General features: G+C 39.2%; 1 long non-coding RNA gene across 1 annotated transcript in view; it reads left to right on the top strand.

Moving 5' to 3' along the window:
* Positions 1–26,306, top strand: part of LOC102152020 — a 190,942-nt gene that overhangs the window by 37,667 nt on the left and 126,969 nt on the right. The window contains exon 2 of the long non-coding RNA XR_005361299.1: positions 10,311–10,416. This is a non-coding gene — a long non-coding RNA (uncharacterized LOC102152020). The remainder of the gene's footprint in view (positions 1–10,310; positions 10,417–26,306) is intronic.

Consider the following 26,306-nt stretch of genomic DNA (forward strand, 5'->3'; position numbering starts at 1 on the left):
GAGAAAAAGAGAGGAGAGAAAGAAGGAAAGAAAAGAGAAAGAGAAAAAAAAAAAGGGAAGAAAAAGAAAAAAAAAAAAAGAAGAAAAAGAGAAAGAAAAAGAAAGGAGAAAAAAAAGGGGGGTGGGGGAAGGAAACAAATCAAAAAGCAAAACAAAACAAAAACAAAAACAAAAACAAAAACAAACAAACAAAAAAGAACCACCGGGGAGTATCTTCTGATTCTGTGTACTTTAAGTCCCTTGGCTTCTCCTGGAAGTTGTCCGTCTAGCTGGTGTTCTGGGGGAGGGGCCTGTTGTGCTGATTTTCAGGTGTCAGCAGTTGGGGGAGCTGCTGTGCCCCCGCCTGGTGCAGGGCTCAGTGGGGGTTGTTTACCCCGTGAGGCCGCAGGAGGAACAGCCCCAGTGGCGGGGCAGCTCTGGAAACCTGGATTCAGCTCCGGCAGGAACTCCGTCTGCAGGGCCTGGAGGCTCCGGGCGGGGCCGCTGATCTGCTCAGCTGGGGCAGGAGCGTCCTTGCTGTCCTGGGCCCTCCCGGCCTCTGCCTGTCCCGGGGGAGGCCGGATCCTGGGCTGTGTCCCGGCGCCCTGTGCTCCGGAGCCTGCGCTGGTGGATTCGCGCTCCCGGGCCGCGCAGCCCCCTCCGCGGAGCCGCCGCCCGAGCCCCTCCGAGCTGCTCCTGGAACCGCGCAGCCCCCTCCGCACGGAGCCTCTTCCTCTGCCCGAGCCCCTCCGAGCTGCTCCCGGGGCCGCGCAGCCCCCTCCGCGGAGCCGCCGCCCGAGCCCCTTCAGCTGCTCCGGGTCCCGCCGGGTCCCGCCGTGCGCGCTGCAGCCCTTAGGGAGCTCGGCGCACTCTCCTGGGCGCGCAGTTGCTGTTACTGTCCCCGGGAGCCCGAGGGCATCCCCGCCCTCCTGGGTCCTGCTCCAACTCCCCGCGAGCCCCTTTCCCCCGGGAAGGTCGGTGCAGCTCCTGCTCCTCCGGGACGGGGCTCTCCTGTCCTGGGGACACTCGCCCCGGCCTCAGCCCGGCTCCTCGCGGGGCCCCTCCCCCTTGGAGGCCTTTGTTCCTTTATTTCTTTTTCCCCGTCTTCCTACCTTGATAGAAGCGCGAACTCTTCTCACTGTCGCATTCCAGCTGGTCTCTCTTTAAATCTCAGGCCGAATTCATAGATTTTCAGGATAATTTGAAGGTTTTCTAGGTAGTTTGGTGGAGACAGGTGATTTGGAGACCCTACTCCTCCGCCATCTTGCTCCTCCTCCCTCCATCATTCTTTCAAAGTGTATTTATCAGTACTATTAATAAGTAATGCTTTAGTATTGTATAGTATTTTTACTGTCATGTGTTATTTTCTTTAACTCTGAAAACAACCCTGTGATTATTCCTGTTTAACATTACTTCTCATTTCTAATGAGCTGAGACTCAAAGATAGAGTGATCATAATTTCTTGTTTAAACTAAATGCTTTGGGAGTGAAAGGGCACTAAATTGGGATTGTCTCAGGCAAACCAGGATGTTTATTTACCTTAATCAGGGAATTTATGACTGCTCCAAAACCACCTAGCTTGAAAAGTGACCGATTTTAGAAGGCAAATGTTCTGATGACTCTATATAAAACTCTACTAGAATTTCTCAGGAATGGTATGATGTAGGAAATTAGCCCCCTTTATCATTAGTATGATCATCATCATGAACAAGTACAGATAAAGCTGTCACATCAGGTGGGTGCTAACTTCTCTTGATAATGTGCTGGGCTAGCCATAAGGACAAGGGTAATTGTAAGATGAGGTTTTCCACTCTTAATTGATTCATTTATTCATTTCTTTTAACAAACCTCACAGAATCATCTATGTATAGCCGCGTAACAAAACACCCCAAAAATCAATGGCTTAGAACAACAAGAATTTATTTGCTTATGGTTCTGTGAGTCTACAATTTGACTGGGCTCAGCTGGGTGGTTCATCACTTGGGGCAAGTCATGTGGCTGCTTTTATAAATGGCAGCCCAGGAGAAGCTGGATGGCCTGAGAGAGCCTTGTTCACTTATCTAGCAATTGGTTCTTCCTGTCAATTGGTTGGTGAAAGAAGCCTCAGCTAGTGATGCTCATCATCATTGTTCCTTGTGCCTTCTCATCATCAAAGATGCTAGCCCAGGCTTCTTAACAAGGTGGCAGCATAACTTCATAAGAACAAAAGCAGATGCTTCGTGGCCTCTGTAGGCCTTGGCTCTGAACTAGCACACTGAAATTTTACCTCATTCTGTTGGTCAGGACATGTTATGAGGTCAACCTGGATTAAAGGGGTGGGGAAAGCAACTCTACCTCTGGATGATAGGAATAGCAAAGTACCCCTTGCAAAGAGGAGGGTGGTGCATACACAGATTGAAGGAATTTATAAGTAGTTTTGGCAATCTATCTTAATCATTATTCACCCAGTCCTATCGTAGTCAGTGAAGACATGAAAATTGATTATGAGCTCTCATTTGCATGGGTGAGATAGACAAGGAGATAACAATTGCAATGGAAGGTGCATCTTTGACAGAAGAATGCATATGGTGTCATGAAACTATAGGTATAGAATTAGCTAAATCAAAATGGCAAATTACTGTCAGAAAAGTGGTCCTCTGGGCCTGAGAGTTTATTTTCATCATGCTTATCATCTTATCCAAGGCTCAGGGGTCACACAGGAAGACCTTGGAATGGTTTCTTTGTCCTGATATTTCCTCCAGCCACCACTTAGAGGTTTGAGGGTGAATTGGTAAGAGAATGAGAAGGTATTATGAGATAAATGTGTCTGTCCTTCCCTCATCCCCATTCACATTTTGAAACCCTATCCAGCCTGTCAAGGAGATGCTATTAGCACCTGGAGCCTTTGGGAAGTAGTTAGAGTAGGTCAGGAGGGTGGAGCTCTTATGCACAGAATTAGTTTCCTTACAATAGTCAGGAGAGAACTTTCTTCCTTTCTTTGCTCTCCATGATGAGAGGACACAGTACGTTGGCAGTCTGCAACTTAGAAGAGAGCCCTCAACAGAACTTGACCATGTTGGCATCCTGATCTCAGACATCCCCCAGGTTTTACAGCTGAGAGAAATAAATGTCAGTTGTTATAAGCTACCTAGCCTCCGGTAGTTATAGAAGTCCACACTGATGAAGAGAGAGTAGAAGGAGAGCAGTAGAGGAGAGAGGGAGGGTTTTTAGATGTTCTTCACCCACTTACAAATGGGTACAAGAGATTGACCAGTGCTTTCAACTCATAACTCTGCTTTAAAGACTTGGAAATTCTGAATTTGGTTTACATATATGACACTAGAATACTCAAAAGATATGAGACATTTTATCCAAACCATGTTTGGGAGTAGCCAATGTGCTGGCAGTTTGGCATTGACCTACATACCCACAATTCAATATCACAAAGGTAAGGTAATGTTAGGGATATTTAGTGAGTGAGTTCATCTCTAGCCAGAAAGCATTAGATTGAAGGAGAAAAAAAAAAAAAAAAAAAAAAAAAAAAAAACCTTGCTGGATAATAAAGCCAGTTAGATTTATTGTATATATGACATTAGGGAATTCCTTTAATCACATATTCTCAAGTGCCTTTGGGAACTTGGACGATAATAAAGTGTATGCTGAGAGGAATCAGTGACAGTGTTCTCCCCAAGGAGAAAAAATGATACTGAGGCTCATCATTCCTGTGTTTCTTGAGGGGCTCAGAAGAGCAAATCTCACAGCTGCCCACAACATAGCTAAGTAGAGCACTGGACTGGAACCTCCTTAGGATAACTGTTCTGATCCCTGGATAACTCTGTTCTGGAAAAGGCAGTTTGGTTCAGTGTTTTTTGTCTGGCTTTTTTTTTTTTTTTTTTTTAACAGGGTAAGGTAGCATAAGGGACTCAGAAAAAGCTGAGTTACATCTCTCCTCCTGAGTCAGCCAATAATTATGAACCCTACTTTTGGATCTCTGGGTGACTTTGTGGTTTGTGTCACTGGTCCTAACAGGGATCAGACTGAGGGTGGAGGGAGGTCCAGATGTTTGGGTGCAAACTATACCACTTAGTGTCTTTTGTAATCAAATTAAGTGCTGGGCTGTCAATTAATGAGTGTGTATTTAGCACCTATTATGTGCTCAATATTGTGAGGACACATAAGAAATGTAAGACCAGTTTCTTGTGTTGTTTGAGTCTAAGTCTAATTATGAGATGGAAGACGATGAGAGGACATATAGCAAAAGTCAACTTCTATTTTCATTTTGGTGAAGCTGTGCTAACATCAGACATTTGGGGAAAATGATGTATGTGTTATAAAAGTATGCCTTAAAAATCTTTCCTTTATATGTGGTATATATCAGACAATTACAGATAAGCTATTAAAATGTGATTGTATATGATTTTCATTGATGAGGTGGTGTAGTAGAGAGACATGTTAAAATGCAGGATAAAATCGCTGCCATGGGGTCTGCCAGTGTCATTTGTTACCCTTGCTTCATTAATGACAGGCAATGATAATAGGCAACCTATGTTGAGTACTATGTACTGTGCATTCTTCAAAGTACTTCACATTCATTATCTAATTTAATCCCATTAAAATCCTCTGAGATTGTTGGTGTCACTATTCTCAGGATCCAGGAACAAGTAACATGCTCAAGGTCATATAGCCAGGAAGTATGACAGGATGTCAGACTTGGGATAATCAAGAGTTTGGGTGACAGTCATAGACATCTGGCCCTGCTCTTGTGCTAATCAGAGTTCTTGGTTGCAAATAAGGGAAACTAACTCCAGTTAACTGAAGCAGAAAAAGAATGCATTGGAAAAGATATCAGGATTTCATGGAATAGCCAGGAAGTCTTGAGAATGAGGCTCAAAAAATAGGCAGGAGCCAAAAGATACTTGGCAGCAAATTCTATAGAGAATGCCACAGAATTGTCAATTTGGGAAGCTGCTATTGAGGCTGCTATTGAAGCTATTGAAGCTGCCAGTGGCTACTTGCCCCTGGATCTCTGGACAATCTACCACAATGAATGCCAACAACCACTCTCGGCCCCTCCATTCCTCATGTCAAGTCTGAGTCACATGCTTATAACCCAGCATCCGGGAGGTGAGAAAGGAATTACCTGTCTCTCTTCATCTTGATTTTCCCTTTCTTTGGAATTGCCCTCAAATGTTTGCATGCTAGGTAGGGCAATGAACATATGCCTGACACATGCCTGCTTCAGATCTCCCCGTTGTGTGACTGTATGCTACTGGAATGCCCACACCAATCCCTGTCCATAGGCCCTGACACGGAGATTTGCTACACTGCTACACAATGAACTGTGTCTGGTTTCCTTCTTGTCTTCTCACTGCTGATATAACCTTGCCTGTACCTTTGCTCTGACTCTGGGGCCCCGTGGGAATCCCATTGCTCCTGCTGCTGTGATGGGAGCCATCTCATGGTGAAAGAAAGTTTTTACTTCCTGGGAATTATGTGTTGAGTCAATCAATCTTAGATGGTTATGCTTTAAGTCTCCTTTGGCTCAGGAAGTGGAAGGAGAATATTTGAGTGATGGCACTTAACTTTTTTTTTAAATTTCTTTTTTATTGGAGTTCAATTTGTCAACATATAGCATAACACCCAGTGCTCATCCCATCAAGTGCCTTCCTCAGTGCCCATCACCCAGTCACCCCAACCCCCCACCCACCTCCCTTTCCACCACCCTTTGTTCGTTTCCCAGAGTTAGGAGTCTCTTATGTTCTGTCACCCTCTCTGATATTTCCCACTCATTTTCTTTCCTTTTCCCTTTATTTCCCTTTCACTATTTTTTATATTCCCCAAACAAGTGGATGGCTTTTAACTTTGAAAGTATTCAAAAGTTTAAGGAATTCAGTTCAACAAATAATGATAAAGCACCTAATAAGTATCAGCACTTTGTTAGTAATTGGTGATATAGAGAAGAATAGATACAGTTCTTAATGTTAGGGACTTTGCAGTTGAGTTATGAAAACAAATATGGACATTTAATGTAGATATCTTTACTTAGTTAGTACTCTTGTTATGTCTGAAATCTCTCTTGGATAAAAGCATATTACCAGACAGCAAGTGCATTCCAGATAAATGTAGTGGTACATGTTAATGAGTACTGACTATACATCAGTCAGTGTCCTAAGTGCATTACATTGAACTGACAATCACTGCAACAACCTTTTGAGATATCATTATCCCCAATTTACAGATAAGGAAGCTAAAGTACGGAAATTAAGGAATGTATTGAATAACACATCTGGTAGGTGGTGAAGCTAGTTTTTAAGCTACAACACCCTTGTGCCTAATTTTATGTTACAATATCTGTCCCTCTAATGACATTTATCTGAAAACTGTTCTTTCCTTTCCTTTTTTTTTTTTTCTTAAGATTTTATTCGTTTATTTGAGAGAGAGAGCACTAGCTGGGGAGGGTAGTAGGGTTGGGGTGGGGGAGGGGCCTAGAGGGAACGGAGAAGGAGAAACAGAAACAGAAGCAGAAGCAGATACAGACGCTCCACTAAGCAGGAGCCTGATGCTGGGCTCAATCCCAGGACCCTGGGATCATGACCTGAGCTGAAGGCAGATACTTAAACAACTGAGCCACCCAAGTGCCACTGAAATCTATGTTCTTTCTATTGGTAGAAAAAAAACAAATACTCCAGTTGTTCTTTCTCACCCTTTTAGACTCATTTCCTCATTTTCTAAATTATCTATTAACCAGCAATTAGCCTTATTAGAACAACAGCAATGATCTTTATTATGATTCCTGCCACCCCATGATGCTTACCACAGTGCTGGATATAAAGTAGATACTCTACTTTATATAAAAGTTTTTTGATGTAGTGATTGTAAACGTAGGGATAATAAATCCCTCCTCAGTCCCTTTGGGATTGAAACTTACAGAAGTTGTTAGAAAGATGAAGTGAAAGAAGTAGTTTGAATGTGATGCTTGGCAGCTGGATGATCCTGCTTTCCATTGGTTGTCCCATTTTGGAAAAGTGAAGACCACCCACAAAGGGTCACTGGGCAAGTGCCCAAATTCTCAGTGAGATAGAGTGATCCTGGATGGAATTAATCTTATGTAAGCAGGACCACACTCATTAATCATTCACAATAAGCTCTTATTTATGAAATAATTTCAAATAGACACATTGAATCCATTTTCCCAAGCAAAAATGAAGTTGGGCAAATCACAAACAGCTAAATTATAGTTTTGGCACATGTACACTGTTTTTTTTTCATATTTGGAATTATTTGCCTTCTAGAGTAACCTAATACAATGGGAACACTCTGCAAAACACTATAGAGAATGAGTGTTTATAGAGACTTACATCTGATTTACATTTAAGGAGCATAAAACTAATTGCAGAGAGACTGCTACTAAAACATTAAACCTAGGAGACAGCTACATATGAATGCTTGTAAGAATGCCAATATGATTCCTTGAAATTGAGACCTTCAAAATTAATTTCCACTACTAGAAATAAGGGTATCTGAAAATGTCCTCAGTGGACACAGATATATTGTAAATGATTCCAGACAAAGTAGCTGTAATATGAGAACATCTTTCTAATATGAGATTAAAATCTGGAATTGCAAGTGGTAATAAATATATCCATCTATATTAGTGCAAAAAAAGTGACAGGATTTTAAGAGCAATAAGCAGGTAGACAGCTAATGGTCAGTGCCTATGATAAATTGCCTTGTCGTTATTGTAGTCTCTTTGATACTCACTAAATAGCCTAATTTTTCTTTTTCCTATTACTGCATATGTATATGAAGAAAAAAGTCCCCTCCAGTGATAATATTTTTAATCCACCTGAACTAAAATACCTAAAAAAAAAAAATACCCTTCCAAACTTCTGTTATGGAAGTTAGCACACCTAGTACTCTCTTATGATGCAAAATTCTCTAACTTGGAAATTATATATTGCTTTAATATTTTCATTTTCAAACATTTTAGAGCCTTCCTTTAGTAGTAGTTTCATGTAGGAACAGTTACTCTGAAAAGTAATAAAAGTAATATTTTTATGTGTTGAGTGTTATATTATTCATCAACTCCCATGTACTGTGCAGAACGCTTTAAATCATTTGCATCCATGTGTGTATGCTGTGTGTGTGTGTGCATGCACATAATGACCTGTTTTCTCTTGAGTACTGTTTGTGGGTTTGCTGTTTTGTCATGTCTTTGCTGTGATGTTGTCTTTAAAGGTTTAAATGAAATTTATAGCATACATCATGTATTGTAAGTTTGTCTGTCATATAATAATCAGCATGCAAAAAAAGCCACATATTTGGACTGTATATTTAAGCCTTGTAAGTAATCATATACAAAACAATGCAAAAATGTGAACATTGTATGGCAATTAATAACATCTCTGCCAGTGTAAATACGTTTTTTTCCTCATAAATCATTTCCAGCTTGTCAAAATGGATCTGTGTTGGCAAAGAAACAGGGTAATGTTTCAATTTTCTCCATCTGGCAAGAAATTTTCTGTTAGATTTCCTCCTTCCTTTTTCTGTTACAGAATTTATATGAGCAACTACATATAGTATGATTAAGAAAGGGTGCAGTGTGGTAGGATACAGAACAATGCTGAATATTAGGAACTTGACTCTGAATAACTGCCCCAAATTGTACATTCATGTCACATGCGCAGATAACAGAAAATATTTGGTTGTTGAAGCATAAAAATGATTCCCTTTGTAGCAAAACATTGCTCTCATTAAATAAAGCACAACTTTCTTTTAAAATGTTTTCCCGTAAGGACTTGAATCTATTTTAACTTGTTTGGAATAATTTTTTATACTGATTGTAGACGCATTTAAATCTTAAAAATTTTTATCATGTCACATGAGAATATTGTAGACATTCCAGTAGCAAATACACACACACACACACACACACACACACACACAAATTCCCAATACAGAGCTAGGAAAGAATTTACCCTTTCATGACCCAGTATTCAAAACAAAACTCAAGACAGCAAGCACACTGCATACACATTGTGCCTGTAGGTCTCCAGCAGTAGCAGAGTGGTGGTGTTTTTAACCACAAAGGTGTATATAAACGACTCTGATCATGTGGATACGAATATATTCACAAGCACCAAAATACTCTTATTTTCATCAATAGTGATGGGTAATCTCCAACTTTCTTGTCTTGTTAATATCAAAATGTTCTCAGAGTTTATATGATGTATTATATGGCATAATCATTCAGCTCTATATAGTATGTATGGGCACAGGTTTGGTAAAAATAGTGTATAGTTGAGTACTTATGTGTGTCCTGTGAGAAACCCAGCACAGTATAATAGGTGTGCCAATAGCTGTCTGTGGAGGATCCTTTCCCAAATATCTCTGCATTGGGAAAGGCACAGATCATCCAGAAGCACAAAAAACTTATTTATATCTGGTTTTGGGTTACACTGTAAGGTGCCTTGGGAAGCTAATTTTTCTCTTCAATTAAAAAAAAAAGACAGTTAATTTGTATTAATTCAATAATTGCACCCCAGTAAGGAAGGGTGGGAGGGAAAGGAAATATGCTGGATAATGGTTTGGAGAATTCATAGGCAGATAATCAATGATAGTAAGCACAAACCTTCAGATAAACTTGTACAATGAGTGAACTGGGAGTGTTTTCCTCAGGAGGGTGATCAGCGTCTTTGGGTCACACAAGCAAACCAGCTCGTGCATTTTTTTTTGTGTATGACTTTATCCATCATGTAGGTCATTGAAGGGGTGGCTCCAGTGTGTTGATATTAATCACTTAGAGCCAGAGTGCTTCAGTTGTCACTTAGCCTTGCTGCAGATAGTTTTAACTGCACATATGGAACATTATTTGTCATGCACTCTTCTGAGACCCCTAGAATGTCAGGACACAACAGATGATTAAAGGATTGAGAAGCAACCTTCACTCTGAATATCTTTGTCTTAAATTGTCAGATCAGAGCTTTAATGCAATTTGATGGTTTAGTTTTCTTTCACTTAAATTTTATGGGCACATGCCAAAAATAATTTGTATAAGACTTCACCTGAAAAGTAGCCAGGAACAGGGGATGTAGCATTAAAGTAGAAATAAATAGTTTCTTCTTCACTCGCCTCCAGATTTCCTCCCTCTTTTCACTTCCCTCCACCCCCACCATCCATGGGAGGACCTATTACTCAATCTAAGGCTTTTCTCACACACCTTTATTTGGGATTAACTCTTCTCCCAGAGGGAGGTTACCCTCATTTTTACTGATATGATTTAAATATGATTCCCTGTTTCCTTTGTTCCATCACTCACAGCCTTCTACTCACAGCACTCTATGTACATTTAGATCTTGTAGGATTCCTCAAGCTGAGCAACAAGTGAGTTCTTGGAACTACCTGCAAATCCATTCCTCAGCATCGAGACAGAATTCCCTGCTGACATGATAATGGAAAGTATGTATTTTAGTTATGTCTACAAACAGATGTTTGGGCCCAAAAAATTTAATACAGTCATACTGAAAAGTAGACCAAGTATCTTAGTATTACACATTTTAAAAGAAAAAAAGAAATAGTATTTGTATTGTATTGAAACAAAATTGCAACAATTTCCAAACCAAACACCCAGAGGAAGTGTGGTTGTGGTGATGGAGGGCAACACTGGAGCACAAAGGGGCACGGAGGGGGCCGGCATGAGGGTCATCTACCAAAGCCTGGGAAGGGCCATGTTGCTGTTTCAGGCTGTTGCTTGGAGAGCAGCAGAGAACGGAGGAGGGAAACCTGGTCTGCCTCTGAGTTTCTCAATAAAGTTTAATCTCTGGCTTCCTTTTCCTCAAGGTCAGACAACAACTCTGTAAAATACTACATTTTTCAAAGGTCAGATTTCCTCGCTGGTCTTGAAAGGTGTTGACTATCACTTGCCAGAAGGCAGTATTCAGCCAAAAAGTTTCTTAGGGTTCCTTCCAGCTCCTAAGTGCTGTTGATTCTTAATCTTCCTTAGTCTGTCTTTGTTATCTGTATGCTGGGAAAATGGATTTGTATTGGTTCATAAAGTCTTAAGGAAAGGTTCTTCCTCTAGCCAGGCTAAACCATCTGGCAATCTTTCCTTTACCCTCATATTGTTGATTGCACTTGTGGAATCAAGGAAGAGATGAAGCAGCAGCCACTTTTCTTCTAGATTGGGGGCTGCTGACAAAAACTTGTATGTGGGGTTTTATAATTACAACACTCTAGTTTGAACGGTCCAGAAGTTATCATAGACAACAGGCTGGTTATTGTAGGCCCATATACTTAAGAAAATTGAGCTGCATTCTCCTAGGAGGAAAAGTAAAATTAAGTGAAGGATCAAGTTATGAAGAAGTAGAATGTTTAATGGACTCAGGAGCCAGGGCTTGCAGCGTCATTTCTATACATGGCTTTAGTGCTTTGCTAAGACAGGCCTTCCTAGGACTCTACAGAGGATGGGTATTGTATTTTTATAAATAGTAAGTTCACAATCACCTGGAGCAATTCAAAAGGCAGAAGCTAGAAAATATAACGATCTAGTAAGATTTTAGCGATATTCCTCCTCCTATGACATAATTTTGCTTTTTTTCCCCACTATTTTTAATCATAGCCTAAAGACATAACTGCTAGTCTGGCCCATTACCTAAGAGGTTTGGATCATCTGAGGAGGGACTGTGAGATTGATCTTGTTTATCTGTTTTTCACTTTTACCAGTGGGAAACTGAGGCATGAAGTATCTACATAATTTGACCTCGAGGTCAGTGGTTTAAGACACTTCTAGAACATACTACGTAAAGACAATAAAGCAGAATGTTTATAAGCCTACGCATTGAAGTCAGACAGACCCAGATTCTAACTAGCACTTAGTAACTCCCCAAGCCTTAGTTTCCTCAACTATAATCTGAAAGAGTAACACCTGTCTTGTGGGATTATTGTGTACATAAATAAAATATGCATCAAGCTCTTAGCATAACTATTGGTATACAGTTGTTATATGTAGTTATATTTATTAACATAGCTTTCTCTATTATTATTTCGCTTAAAGTATGCTGCCTGATTTACTGGATTTGATTGATCTATTGATAGCATCTTTTCTTTCTTAATAGTATTAATTAGAATAGAAGAAGAAAAAAGAGTTAAACTTAATTTCCCGTAGAGTTCTAAGGGATTTGTGTGGGTCAATTTATTAATGAAATGTGAAGAACATTTGGCAAACCCACCAAATGAGACAAGCATTGTAAAGAGCCTTTAGAAAGAATTGGTATCTAATGTTAATGTCTGTGGAATGGAACTGTCATGGGATAATGGCCTTTTGATGGTACAGAAAATACCAAGGCAGAGAGAAGACATTTATTTTTAAAGCACTAGACAATCACCTTTGGACAGTGTCCTTCCACCAAGTCTTTATTTCTAATAGACCAATAATTGATATGAATGTAATTATTTTTCTTGATGGATCTGATATATTAGGCAATGGCCTTGCTCACTCTGTACAGTCATCGAGTTGCTGCATCCTCACTGGTCACCAGAATGAACCTTTTATCCTGTATTCTCTCCAATCAGAATTCTGAGTACCTGTGATTTTTTTTCTCTCAATACCAAGTGAAGCACCCTAGTATATCACTAGGGTGACCACAGACTCAGGGTGTTAGCTTGCCTGCCTTGCTTTGTTTCATGCAAGTTGTAACTCTGAGTCTGTGAGGGTCACGCTAGTGATATAATCATCAATTCAGGTATTTTCTAAGTCTCTTGTGAGCAAAAATGTATGTTTTGTGTGTCTGTGTGCATGTGTGTGTGTGATGCAGTAAATAGTTTCAATCTGGAGAATCAGATTTGCAGCAGACCCATGATCTTTATTCTAAACTTGAAGTACAAAAATTCAAACTCTGTGAAAGTTTCATGGAACCATTTCTGTTGAAGAAAGTATTTGCAGTAGAATAGTAAAATCAACCCTACAGTTGATTCTGTATGCCTCATGATATTAGAGTCCCTGTTATCCAGAGGAAACCATCATATGTACACACCCGTGCACTAGTGCATGTGACAGGCAGACGTCCGGCACCTTGATAGTTATTGTCATTCTTTTACAGAGAGTAATGAAAGCCTAGTAGAATGTCTCTGATTTGTTATTATTAATCTTCTTTCAAGGAAACATGAGACAAGGTTGATGGTTTAGATTGACTTTTTATTTGCTATGAGTATGGTAATTTCAGCTGCATGCTATCTTAAATGTATGCATTTTAACTTAATGGATTTCTCAAGGGTCAAGTTATGGCCTTGCCACAGCGAAGTTCACCCCATAGTACTATAGAATAGTACTACAAAGAAACGAAGGCCTTTGACCTTCTTTTCCAGGCCTACCGTAAACTCTAATAGAGCTCAAATGGCAAGAGCAAGATTTCATCTTTTGTCTCCTGTCCTGAACTTCTCTGATACATGTCTTGAATTTTTATTCAAATTACTTTGGGTTTTAATTTATTCAGTCAAATGTCAACCAAGTGTTGTTTATCCTGTGGATTACATTCATGCTCACTGCAGAATTCTCTAACATTTGATTTCTAATTATTTTCTTGTTTATCCATGTGGTGGGATGTTTTGAATATTACCTTCTGACCACTGACCAGTTGGAATTATAATTTTCTCTTTTTCCTAAGCATCTGGTAGTAAAATTTGGCAAGCATGTAGTCTTAGCAAATCTAATGACTGCATTCTCACGGCTTTTATTCCATATAGTACTGTCTTCCTTAGGTATTTATTGTGCTTAAATAAGCCAATGCATTTTGGTTTTTGGAATGGAGCCTTGTATACAATATACAAATGCAGTCTTCCTAAGATTCTTGAACATAAGAATATACCCAAAGGCCTTGTGATACATCTCCAAGGAATGTGACACTAAAAGAAAGACAAGGTTGACTTAAAACACTGTGAAGCTGGTTTTTCAAGAGAAATCAACCTTGAACTCCTGCTTCTCTTTTCCACTATCTTCCATTCTATTTCTAAACTTGTTTCCTTCTGCCCTCTTTGAGCCTAATTCTTTTCCTTTTCCCATGCACATGATTTTTAGAATTATTGAATAGTGCTGAACCTCCTCTCTGTCTCCCTGATAACCAGGCTTATTTAGACTTAAAATGGGAAGAGAAGCATGATATGGGGCAAAGACAGTGCAGACATTTGAAAAAGACATTAAATCTAAGAAGGGATCTATCAGTTCTATCAGAGTGAAGAAGTGAGCATGGTCAATGGAATGGAAGATAATAATTCAGAAAAAAACAAGAAAACAAAAAAGAAGGTTAGCATGTTTAAAGGAGTACATAGAGGTAAAGTAGAATGGGAAAGGTGAAAAGAAAGAATGGTTCCAGATTATAAAAACCTGGGTGCCATGCAAAAGAATCAAGTATTAGCATCTGCCAAAAGAGAGTCAGTGGAGGTTTCCAAGCAGATGGGAATACAGTTAGGTTTATTATTTTAAGAAGGAGTCTTTGGGGGCACCTGGATGGCTCAGTTAGTTAAGTGTCTGACTCTTGGCTTTGGCTCAGGTCATGATCTCAGGGTCATGGGATCAAGTCCTGCATTCAGCTCCATGCTTAGCAAGGAGTCTGCTTGAGATTCTCTCTCCCTCTATCCTCTACCCCCAAGCTCTCTTTCTGTCTCTCTCTCAAAATAATAAATAAATAAAATATTTTTTAAAAAAGAAGGGATCTTTGGCAATAGTTGGAAGAATGAGGCTAAAAACTAGGGAGACCCTGGTTTAACCTGGATGTTATAGTATACAAGGTCAGAGGTGATAAGGGCTTAAAGCAATGGAATTGAGAGATATTTTTAGTGTTAGGGCAGACAAGATATAGTCATTAAAAATTGGAAAGTAAAGAGATACCAGAATCTAAGATAGTTCTGGGTTGGTGGATATTTTTGTTTGTTAGGGCTACTATATAACAAAGTACTACAAACCAAGTGACTGAATGATAGAAATTTATTTTTTCACGGTCCGGAGACTAGAAATCAGAGATCAAGGTATTGACCATACTCTCTCTGAAAGCTTTAGGGAAGGATTTGTCCTACATCTCTCTCCTAGCTTCTGGTATTTCTTTGGCTTTTATTGCATAATTCCAATTTTTTACATGGTATTCTCCCTGTGTGTGCCTTTTTACATGGTATTATTATTTTTTTATTAAGAAACCAACCAGGGCAGCCCGGGTGGCTCGGCAGTTTAGCGCCACCTTCGGCCCAGGGCGTGATCCTGGAGACTCGAGATCGAGTCCCACGTCGGGCTCCCTGTCTCCCTCTACCTATGTCTCTGCTAATCTCTCTCTCTCTCTCTGTGTCTCTCATGAATAAATAAATAAAATCTTAAAAAAAAAAGACACCAACCAGTCATATTGGTTAGGGTCCCACCCTACTCCACTATGACCCCTTCTTAACTAAGTACATCTATAATGACCTACTTCCAAATTACATCATATTCTCAGGTACTGTTGGTTAGGACTGCAACATATCAATTTTTAGGGGACACAATTCAACGCATTGCAGTCTACTATCAAGATTGTAGCATAGAAACCTTTCCTGAGTTTCCAGCCAGCCTGCCCTGCCCTGTGGAATTCAGATTTCAGACTGTAACATCATCTCTTACCTGAATTTTCAACTTGCTATCTTGCCGTATGGATTTTGGACTTGTCAGCTCACAATTGCATGAGCCAACTCCTTAAAAGCTCTTCGATATAGATACAGATATAGTTATAGATGTAGATATGAATGTAGGTATGGACATCTCCTACTGGTTCTCTTCCTCTAAAGAACCCTAAGTGACATAATGGGGGAGGTTGAGTGCTTATGGAAGGGTAGGAAAGACTTGGAAAAATAAGAGGGACAGTTAAACTCTTGTGAACAGAGCAAGATTCAAGGTCAGAAAGAAGGGAGAAAAGAAAGAAAGAAAAGCAAAAAGAAAGAAAGAGAGAGAAAGAGAGAAAGAAAGAAAAAGAAAGAAAGGAAGAAAGGAAGAAAAAGAAAGAAAGAAAGAGAAAGAAAACAATGTTCTTTGGTTAGAACATTGTGTATTTTCTGAGGTTCTAGGGTATAACTCCATGACTCCCGTATTATTTCTATATCAGCTTGCAAGTTCACAACTAGAGCTCGACCCAACTAACTGCTGATTGCCACATTGAAAAACAGTGTTCTAAACAAATTGAAAATATTGGTTGGACCATAGGAAATTACCAACACTTTATAATTTCTTATTTTATGACCAACAATACTGGTAATTTCGTATAACTCAACCTAATATAAATTTGATTATTTAGTTGTGTGGAATCTATTCAGAAATGCAAACCGTATTCTTGAATGCCCTAGGATCTAATCCTTTGTGTGACAGTTTGAGAGAGGTGTAGTCCGTGAAATCAGGTGTTGGTCTTTGTCCTGGTTAGGTAGGAGCATTGTGGGTGGGTCACCTGATTGGTACATTTAAGAACATCCATTTAAAAGCAATAGCTAAGAGTAGCTAATAGTTATCTAGTGCAAAAACTGTGAAAACACAGTACTAGTCATCACACTTATATTATCCCCATTCATTTCTCACAGAACACTATGAAATAGGTATTTTACAGTTGGTATTTTACAGTTAAGGAAACTGAGGACTAAAGAGTAGAATGGCTTGCTCTAAATGGTGGATCCAGGAGTTGAGTCTAGGTGTGTCTGAAGAGCCTGCACCCTGGTATCTTAAGTTACATAGTTCTGATATAGTAGCTAGTACCTGAGGGCTGCTTCAAATGTTGTCCAAAGTCCATGAACATGACTGAGGCAGGAAACAGAAACTAATAAGGCAGAGGGTCAAGTACCAGGACTACCAGACAAATTGTATTAAGTAGTTTTCCTGCTGTTCTACTGTCATGCTTGCTCTTCATTTATTCATTCAAAATATTTATCAAACAGTATTACATAGCAGGTATTAATCTAGATAGCTGAAAATCACCTTTGAACAAAAATAGAAAGATCTCTGCCCTCGAATAGCTATAATCCTAGATGGGGAGACAGAACATAAATAAGAAACCTAATACAAAGAAATTTTATAACGTTAGAAGGCTATATGTATGCAGTGTAAAAAAAAAATATAGGTGAGTAGAGTGGTTCAGTAGTACTGAGGTAAGGTGGGAGGTAGGCAAGTTTCAGTATTGCATAGCATGCGGAGGGCCACCTTTAGTGAAAAAATATAATTGGAGCATAGCCTTGAAGAAAGTAAAGGGATTAGTCAGGTAGATATCAGAGAGAACATTCTCATCATACTTAGTTACCTTAATAAAGACACTAAGGCAAGAATATACCTGGCTTTTTCTAAGAACATGCAAACAAAGTGAGGGAGCAGAGGGTGGAAAGGGGGGAATAGTGGGGATGAGGGTAGACTATAAGCAGGAGGCCTCATACATAGCAATGGGCTTTGTAGGTGTGGTCATGACTGGCTTTTACTCTGAGTGAAATGGGGAAGGAGAAAACATCAGGGTTTTGAGCAGAAGAGTGATATGATCTGACATGGCTTCCCAGATTATAAAGATTATTAATATGACTGCTGGAAGTGAAATGAATGAGCCTATAGAGTTTAGAAAGGATTGCTCTAGTTATTTTATTAAGAACAGCTCTGGAGGGTCAAGAATGGAATCAAGGCAACCTGTTAGAAATTCTTTTAGTATTATAGGCAAGGAAGGTTGGTGGTCAAGATTGATGGCAGCAGTAAGGGGAGGTGAGACATCATAGGATTTTGGATATATGTTGAAGGTAGAGTCAGCACAAATGTGAGATAAAATAGGAGGAATCAAAGATGACTGCAAGGTTTTTGCTTGAGCAACTGCATGGAAGAAGCTACCAATTGATACCGATAAAGCTGCAAGTGGAACAGATTTTGGGAGAAACTCATGAGTTCAGCTTTGTTTTTTTGTTTTTTTTTTAGGATTTTATTTATTTATTCACGATAGACACACACAGAGAGAGAGAGAGGCAAAGACACAGGCAGAGGGAGAAGGAGGCTCCATGCCAGGAGCCCGACGTGGGACTCAATCCTGGGACTCCAGGATCGCACCCTGGGCCAAAGGCAGGCACCAAACCACTGAGCCACCCAGGGATCCCCATGAGTTCAGCTTTGAATGTGTTGAATGTAATATGTCCATTTGACATGCGCGTGGAGATGTTGAACACGAGGTAGATATATAGCTCTGGAGTTTGGAAAGAGAAGTCCAGGTAGAGATGTATATTTGGGAGGCTTCAACATTAAGATGTTATTAAAACCATAATCACGGACTATATTACTGAGATTGAGAAGAGAGGAGGCCCCAGGACTGATACCTAGTTCCCCACTCCCCTTCCCTTGGCATTAAGAAGTTAATGAGAAGAAGAGAAATTAGCAAAGGATACCAAGAAGGAATGACCAGAATAGTTGGAAGAATATCAAGGAAGGTTGCCTTCATGTTGGCATGAAAATGGAGTGAAAATCTCACACATATTTTCACTTTCATATCCACTGGTTGAGTGCAGAGGACTCCGAGGACCTGGCCGAGTACAGAATAATGAGGTCCGAGGAGCCCGATAGCTAGATGATGGCAGGAAGCTGAGGCCCTCGCTGCCAACCTGGACTGTCAGGAGGGCAAGAAGTAACATTGTACTGTGTTAGGCCTTTGAGGTTTGGGAGTTTTTTTAACAGCTGTTAGCCTACCCTAACTAACACAAGAACTGTTGCCATTTTAAAGGCGCCAACATCTCATTTTGAGAGCTTTAGCACATTTTAATTGTTGGTATACACATGAGTGTTAGTCATTATTAATGAGTCATTAAAGAAGTCCTTGTGCTTGGAAAAGCCCTATTTGAAGTAAGGATGTATTTGAAAGCACAAAAATACTATTTTCAAAAAAAGATTTATCATCATATTTATGCTTTCTTGAGCTAGGTCTGAAAAATTATTCCAGGTTAGGTATTCTATCTACCCTGGGTTCCCAGTCTGAGTTGACCAAGGCCAAGTTTCAGCACAACCTCATCCCCTCTTAGACTTCTGGAAACTGGAATGGGTGATGATATGTTTTTGTGACTCACCTTTAATTGGCTCCTGAAACACCCATTACTGATGGGAAGCTGTCAGGCATATATTTTTTTTTTAATTTATTTTTTTAAAGATTTTATTTATTCACGAGAGACACAGAGAGAGGCAGAGACAGAGGCAGAGGGAGAAGCAGGCTCCCTGTGTGGGAGCCCAATGTGGGACTCAATTCCAGGACCCTTGGATCACGACCTGAGCCAAAGGCAGACACTTAATCACTGAGCCACCCAGGTCCCCCTGGCAGGTATATTTTGAAAAGCATAAGAAATTTTAGAAAATTTGAAAAAAAAATGCTTTTGGCTTCAATTCCCCCTATACCATTCCTACACAGCCCCTATTGCTTCTTTCACATTTTATTTATTCAATAAACATTCAATAAATATATATTAAACATCATTTCTTCCTTAGCCTAATAAAGAAAAAAGCTCCACCTCTCTGCTTATACTATATTTAGTGGAAATACTACCTTGAATAAGATAAGATTCCTTCAAAGGAGCAAAAACCAATTGGCTGTTGTGGCTTAAAACTTTCCAAGGTCCCAAAGGGAAAAAAACAAGCTCCATCTGCATTAGTTACTATCCAATTTGTAGCCACGGAATCTATTGGTTTTCACATTTCCATATTTTTGAGGCACATTAACAACCATAAGGAAATATATTAAACGTGAAAGCAGTTAGCTATGTGTCAATAGAAAGTCGGCTTCGAAAATGCTTCCTGCCACACCGATTCACAGAGTGCTGACCTACATGATTTCATAAACTCGGTTACCCGCTCGCAAAGTTATCTAGTGCTTAAAATGTAATAAGAGTTAGAGGCTTTTTTCTTTGTTTTCACTGTGAAAAACTGTGTTTCCTTTAGAGGAGCTCACAATTTATATACTGAAAATATATAAAAGAATTATGTGTCAACAAAATGATGTTTAAGGTTTTAAATCATCCTAACAGTCAGCCCTGAGACTTCCTCACTAGACATCTCAGAGACTTTATGAAAGTTTTATTCTACAATTCCCTGCTTGCCTTTACTTTTAGCTGCTTCTTCCAGCTATTCATATAGTTTGAAAAATAGAGTTTATATGCTTTAAGTTGCAAGGCATTTAGAATTTTCATAATCTCTTTATTGTGGCTGAAGCAGTCAAAAAAATAAAGTCTACTGTTGATAATATTTCACTGTGCTTTTACTAGATTAACTGGAGCAAGAAGCTGGAACTTGTGGCATTTTAAAAAATATTCTATTTTTAAGGAAGCTTTTATTATGAGTAAGATATAGGGTAATTAAATTAGTTTCAAAATGCTTGGTAAAGATCTGGGAGCAGGGTAATAATGAACCTTTATAAAGAACAAATGCTGAAAATACGATTCTTAAGAACAGAAATTTTTGTTTTGTACCTTTCATAGCATGCAGCAATGTGCTAAGCACTTAGTAGCTGATCAATAAGTTCTTGTATAAATTAGTCTATAAAAGTGTAATCACGAATTGTAGTCAGGGTGCCTGTGTGGCTCAGTGGGTTGAGTGTCTGACTCTTGGTTTCAGATCAGGTCATGATCTCAGGTTTGTGAGATTGAGCTCCAATCAGGCTCCGTATTCAGCAGGAAGTCTGCTTGAGATTCTCTCCCTCTCTTTCTTTCCTCTTCCTACTCCTTGCTTTCTCTCTGTCTCTCTTTCTCTAAAATAAATAAGTAAATCTTAAAAAAAAAAAAAAAAGAACTGCATATAGCATCAAATTTCAGGTTCTATATTTTACAAGATAGGAGTGTGGAAGAACTTCCCTTGCATAATTATCAATTAAGATGAAGTATATTTAAATGATTGGTGGGACAGTCATACTCTCTTATTGTTTTATATAAATTTTTTATAGTTAACCTAAGCTTATTGACAGCAGACTCCATCACCTGTCCCTTATGGCCTTGTCCTTTTGGGTTCCTCATTCATGAATTTCCATATCTATTCTATTTAGTGTTTACGATGTTCCAGATACTATATTTGCTTTTTTTTTTTTTTTTACCCTTAAGAAGCTTATAGTTTAGGGGTAAAGACTAATGAGGAAAGAGGAAAATTCAGTGCTGTTTTAATTGGACTCTTACTTACTAGAACTAAGATTCAGCTCATACTTCTTCATGCGTTACAGAGATTAGTGTAGAAATTGATTATTATTAAAATATAAGCACATGACAACCCAGGGAAAGGTGAGCCTCCTGACTTCAGTAAAAAGCAAGAATTGAAGGTACTTCTGCATCCCAGGGGCTCTGGAATTTCAGTGGTTTCTGAGCAGGAGTTCACAGTTCTCACTACAGTCTCTATTTCTCTGTCTCTTACCCTTCTGCTTACTTGTGGTTTTTGCTCTCTTAAAACTTTTTCTTGTGAGACACCAGTCATGATTTTTCTCTACATGACGAGCTTTCAGAATTTGCTTCTGCTTATAACTTTTTGTATTTCTTAGTTCAAAATACTTAAAAACATGATAGAATTGGTCTAGCTCATGTTTTTCAAAGCAACCATGGCTGCCCTTTGACCCTTTGTACCTACCCCTGATTTCATCAGCTGCAACAGGGGGTAAAATCACACGGTAAGAATAGGTCTGAGAACTATATATTCATCAAAGACTGCACGAGGAGGCATAGAATAGGCACTGTGTTGATATGCCTACCTCAAATTTGTCCTTGAAAATACTCGGATGTGATGGTACACAGAATTCCCTACAGTTACAGAATTGGACAACTTGGCCAAGTCTGAGAATAGTCAGAGCATATCACTTATGGAAGATGACACTTAAGCAGTGGCAGTAGAATTTAGTCAGAGTTAGCTAGGCAAAGAAGGAGTGGAAAGCTCTATTAGGCAGAGAACATAGCATGAGCATAGAATACGGGCAAGAAGAAAGAAATTTTTCAGGGATGAACCATGTAGAGTTTAATCTTCCTGAAACTGGAACAGTTAAGCCCAGAATGGTGGGAAGTAAGAACAGAGCAGACAGGACCTGCTTGGAATACACAGTGAAAGTAATAGGAACCATTGTCTTATGCAGGGGAATGGCAAGGTCACACTTACATTTTAGATACCTCATCCTGAGGGTAGATGGGAGATGTATATGAACACAGTAGGACAGGAGGCAGAGATACAAGGTAGGAAGATAGTTTGGGTAAGAAATGTAAAGAATCCCAACTGGAAGATGCAGGTAGAAGTAAGAAGTAATATATTGCAGAAATATCACCTGAATAAAATCAAGTATACTTGGTAACTAATCCAGATGTGATGGGTGATAGAGAAAAGCCCAGGCTTCAGTTTAACGACGTTTGTGGATGGTGGTGTCATAGTTGAGATGAGTAAGAAACAAAGGAGACTAATTGTGGGGGAAGGGTGTTGGGAGAGAGTTGAGACAGAAGGAGCTGATAAGTTGGAGGTGCCTGGGGAACAGGTATGGAAGAAGTAAATGACTCAGAATAAGAGGAAGAGAAATAGTATTTTAATTAATGAAGTAATCCATCCAGCTTTTCTTCATATCCCTGAAAGAAAGTACAGCTGGCAGTTGAATAGGTGGGGCAAATGTGAAAGACAGAAATTAACAACAGTTCATCCAAAAAGAGATGTAGATTCATTCTCTTAGTCACAGATGACTACACCATTCCAAGAACCATGTGCTCCCAACCTAAGACCTTGCTGGATCTCCAGTGAAATCTCTTTTGATCCTGATGATGTAGTAAGAAAGTATTCATTAAATTAATAGGAAAGGGTAGCTTGGGACACTAGGCATTTCACTGTCCTTTGAACCTACCCCTTGGTGTACTCTAGTAATAATGTAGAAGACAAAATTTGCTTACTGCCTGCAAATGAATTTGAAAAATTAAAGAATTACTTAGGACAATGAAGTAAGTGGGAAGCACTGGGGCTAACAGATAAAAGAAGAAAAAGGTCAAACTACTAAAGGAATAGAATAAATGACTGGTTTACTTTAGATGATAACAGCAGAAAAAGGTCATAGTGAACTACAGATTGAACAGGATTCAATAATGTAAAAAAGCAAGGGTGATATTAAAATATCTAAATCCATTATAATATTGAAAGTTCTAAACAGAAGGATGGCATATAAGAACAAGCAGAGATTCAGCTTCTTGGGAAGTCAAATTCCTAATCAAATCCTGTATCTGTTAAAGTTCTTTGGTTCTTACTGACAGAAACCGACACTGGATATGATTTAGGATGATTTCAATTATAAATAATAGAAAATTAAAATCAAAATGGCTTCAACAGGAAAGGGAATCTGCTGCTTCATGTAACTAAAAAGTTCAAGCTTCAAGCCTCTTTAAGGAGGTGATTTCTTTGTTTTCATCACAGTTATCACAGTGTTCACCTCATCCTGAGACTAATTCCTCTTGTGATGGGCAGATAGATCCTAGTACTGAAAAACTAGGTTTTCATGCTTTACATCCAATGAGAAAGAACAAGTTTTAAGATAATTCCCACAGAAGAGAGAGGTAATCTTGTTCCTAGACTTTCCAACAAACATGGCTTATATTTGGGCCCACATCCAGTTACAGCCTATTTCTGAACCATTTGCTATGGCCAAAGGGAGGAGATGTGATACTTAGCTTGAGTCAATCAAGATCCACCCCCAGAAAGAGACAGATGAAGTGAATTCCACGTCAAATCCATGGCTTGGATGTCCAGGGCCCTGTTAGGAAGAAGCAAGGGGTGGGAGGCTGCATGTGGGAGATATTACCAGCCAATGTCTTCCACACTATGAAGCAGGAAAGAATGTTTCTGGGAACCTGAAAAGTTTGCTCAGCTTGATGCTTCAGGTTCCTGAGGGAAAGGCCAGAGAATCTACCTCGGATGTAGGACAGCAACTACGTCAGCTCCTACAGTCTGGGGGCCAAGGTAACAGGGACCAGATAACAGTCCAGAGCATGCTGCCAGAATGAACGGACCGATCGTTTTTAGACTCTTGGTTTACTTTGCATAACAGTATAAGTCATAGTAGAGAGAGTCGGCCAAACTTGGTTGAGGTGCTCACAACCCAGCTAAAAGAGGTCAGAGAACCTTAACTGCTGGTCCCAAGAGAACTCTTCCTAATGGAGGAGAGAGAATTATTCCTTAGGGCACCAAGGTCGTTTTCTAAATAAAGGGGGAAAGGAGTCTGGGTTGTCCCCCCAAATTGTCCACCACAAGTATTATTATATTCCAAATATAAAAGGGCTATAACAAACTTAGAATGGCAGAATTAAGTAAAGAAGATAAGTATAGGACAAGTACTTTTTGAGAGAAAATGTGCTATTTAACAAATTTTTATGGTGCGCCTAATGTATGCAATGTGCTATATTGATATAAAGATTTATATGATACCCTCTCTACCTTTCTGGACTTTGCAGTGAATTTTAGAGCTAGGAGGAAAGGAACTTAAAGTTCATGCAATCTGACATCTTATATTTAAGGTAAAGGGAACAAGGTAAAGAAAGGTCAAATCGTGAATTTTGACACAGCATTATTCTAAACTATCTGCAGTCTTTCTCTGATGCTTTATCTATCCACTTGTTTCGGCAATGGTCATAAACAAAATAAACTTCAGAGAAAGAACCCAGAATTATCTCAAGTTGGAGATAAGGCTGAGAAGTGATTGGAATGTCTTCTTCTTTATCATCAAAAGGGCCAAGTCAGAACCCATTATTAAGACTCTAGTTGTTCGAAGTCACTTTAAAACAAGAGTCACCAGTTGGAGGAACAAGAATATTTGTCCCAAGGTCTTCCAGTAGACACATGGTGGCCGTGAAGGCTGTATGCTTGGAGCTTCTTTACTGAGGAGTAAAAAAAAAAAAAAAAAAAAAAAAAAAACCAACCTAAGTTAAATTAAATTAAAAATAAAATAACTCCATAAGATTTACATACAGTTATAGCCCCAAACAGAAGAAGGTAAGAGGGGCAGGTTCTCTGATTTTTACAGGTCCCTTCTGCCCCTCAGATTCTGCAGCTTCAGGCTCCTTATTTGCATTTTAGTTCAAGAAATGCTTTTTTTTTCATATGCTCCTTTTAATCCATTTGCTACTGTAGTACATTTAAACATCAGCAGATGGGGCCCTTGGTTCCTTTGAAGAATGTCAGGCTTGAATGTTGTTAACGTCTGCGGTCCACATGAATTTTTCTTGTTGTTTTACAGCATGTTAAATTTGCACACTCTTTATAGTTCACAAACCTTTATTTAATCAAGAAAAAGAAAACTCACTAATGACAAGAAATTCTTTTTCCCTCTTCCACTGTTCTATAGGGATAAGTTAGATCTGTTTAGAGATGGAAAAATGAATATAATGTAATACCCAGACAACAGCATCTTTGAAAGGGCAGGAGAAGTCAATGTCAAAATTAATCTGTTGTCCTCAAGTTGGGCAGCTGTGTGGGAGGCTTTCCCTGCATGGGGCCACAGGTGACAGGTCGCATCCAAGTTACCTTCATTCTGGATTACTTTCTTTTTGCTTTCCTGAATTTCATTTTATGAAGGTGTTGTGTGAACTGGCTGGTTTTGAGCACTCACCAATGATCATCATTTTTTTAAGTGACGTTTGTCAATAGTCCATAAAGAGAACAACTGGTCATCTGGTCCTTGCACCTGTTTAAGTGGGTAAGTTGCCGCTTCTTCAATGTGAAATCCTTTCCTGGGAAAAATGTAACAGCCCTCTGAGAAAGGAGTGTAGTTTGCAGGGCAGAAGAGATGGTAGTAGCATTCTGTCCTCCTGGAGTCCTCACTTAATTTTCTGCCTGGCTTTTTAACCAGAACTTGTTCTGAGAATTAATCACTGTTTCTCTTTTGTCCCCCAAAATGGGGTGACCCAGAATTTTATTTTTGGCAGAGTACCGTGAGATATCCAGAGCAAAAATGTTTTTATGTGTGAAGCTTGATTATGTAAATACTTATTTCAGTGTGCTTACTGCATCTCCGATTAGTATGATTTAATTGATAGATTGAAGGCATCTTCCTTTGTGTAATTAATATTTGTGTTGTAAATAAGCTCCTATGCTTGGACAGATCTTAATAGCAGATTTAAAACCCTGTAGGAAGACTAAGGGTATATCACTGAGAGAAGAGAGAAAATTGGGCCTCCTTTTGTCATTATTCTGAGTTTAAACAAATGGGGCTGTTTTCCAACATTACTGACACCTCTTAAGAACTGATATTTTAGCTCGAAAGACCGCCTATATATTTTAAGGTACATTACAGATCATGCTCATTTCCAAATTCAGGTCTTAAATAGCTCATAAATCGGTGAGAACGAAGTGTCTTCATTGATAACAT

This window comes from Canis lupus, chromosome 6 (assembly GCF_011100685.1).
Source record: "Canis lupus familiaris isolate Mischka breed German Shepherd chromosome 6, alternate assembly UU_Cfam_GSD_1.0, whole genome shotgun sequence".
NCBI lineage: Eukaryota > Metazoa > Chordata > Mammalia > Carnivora > Canidae > Canis > Canis lupus.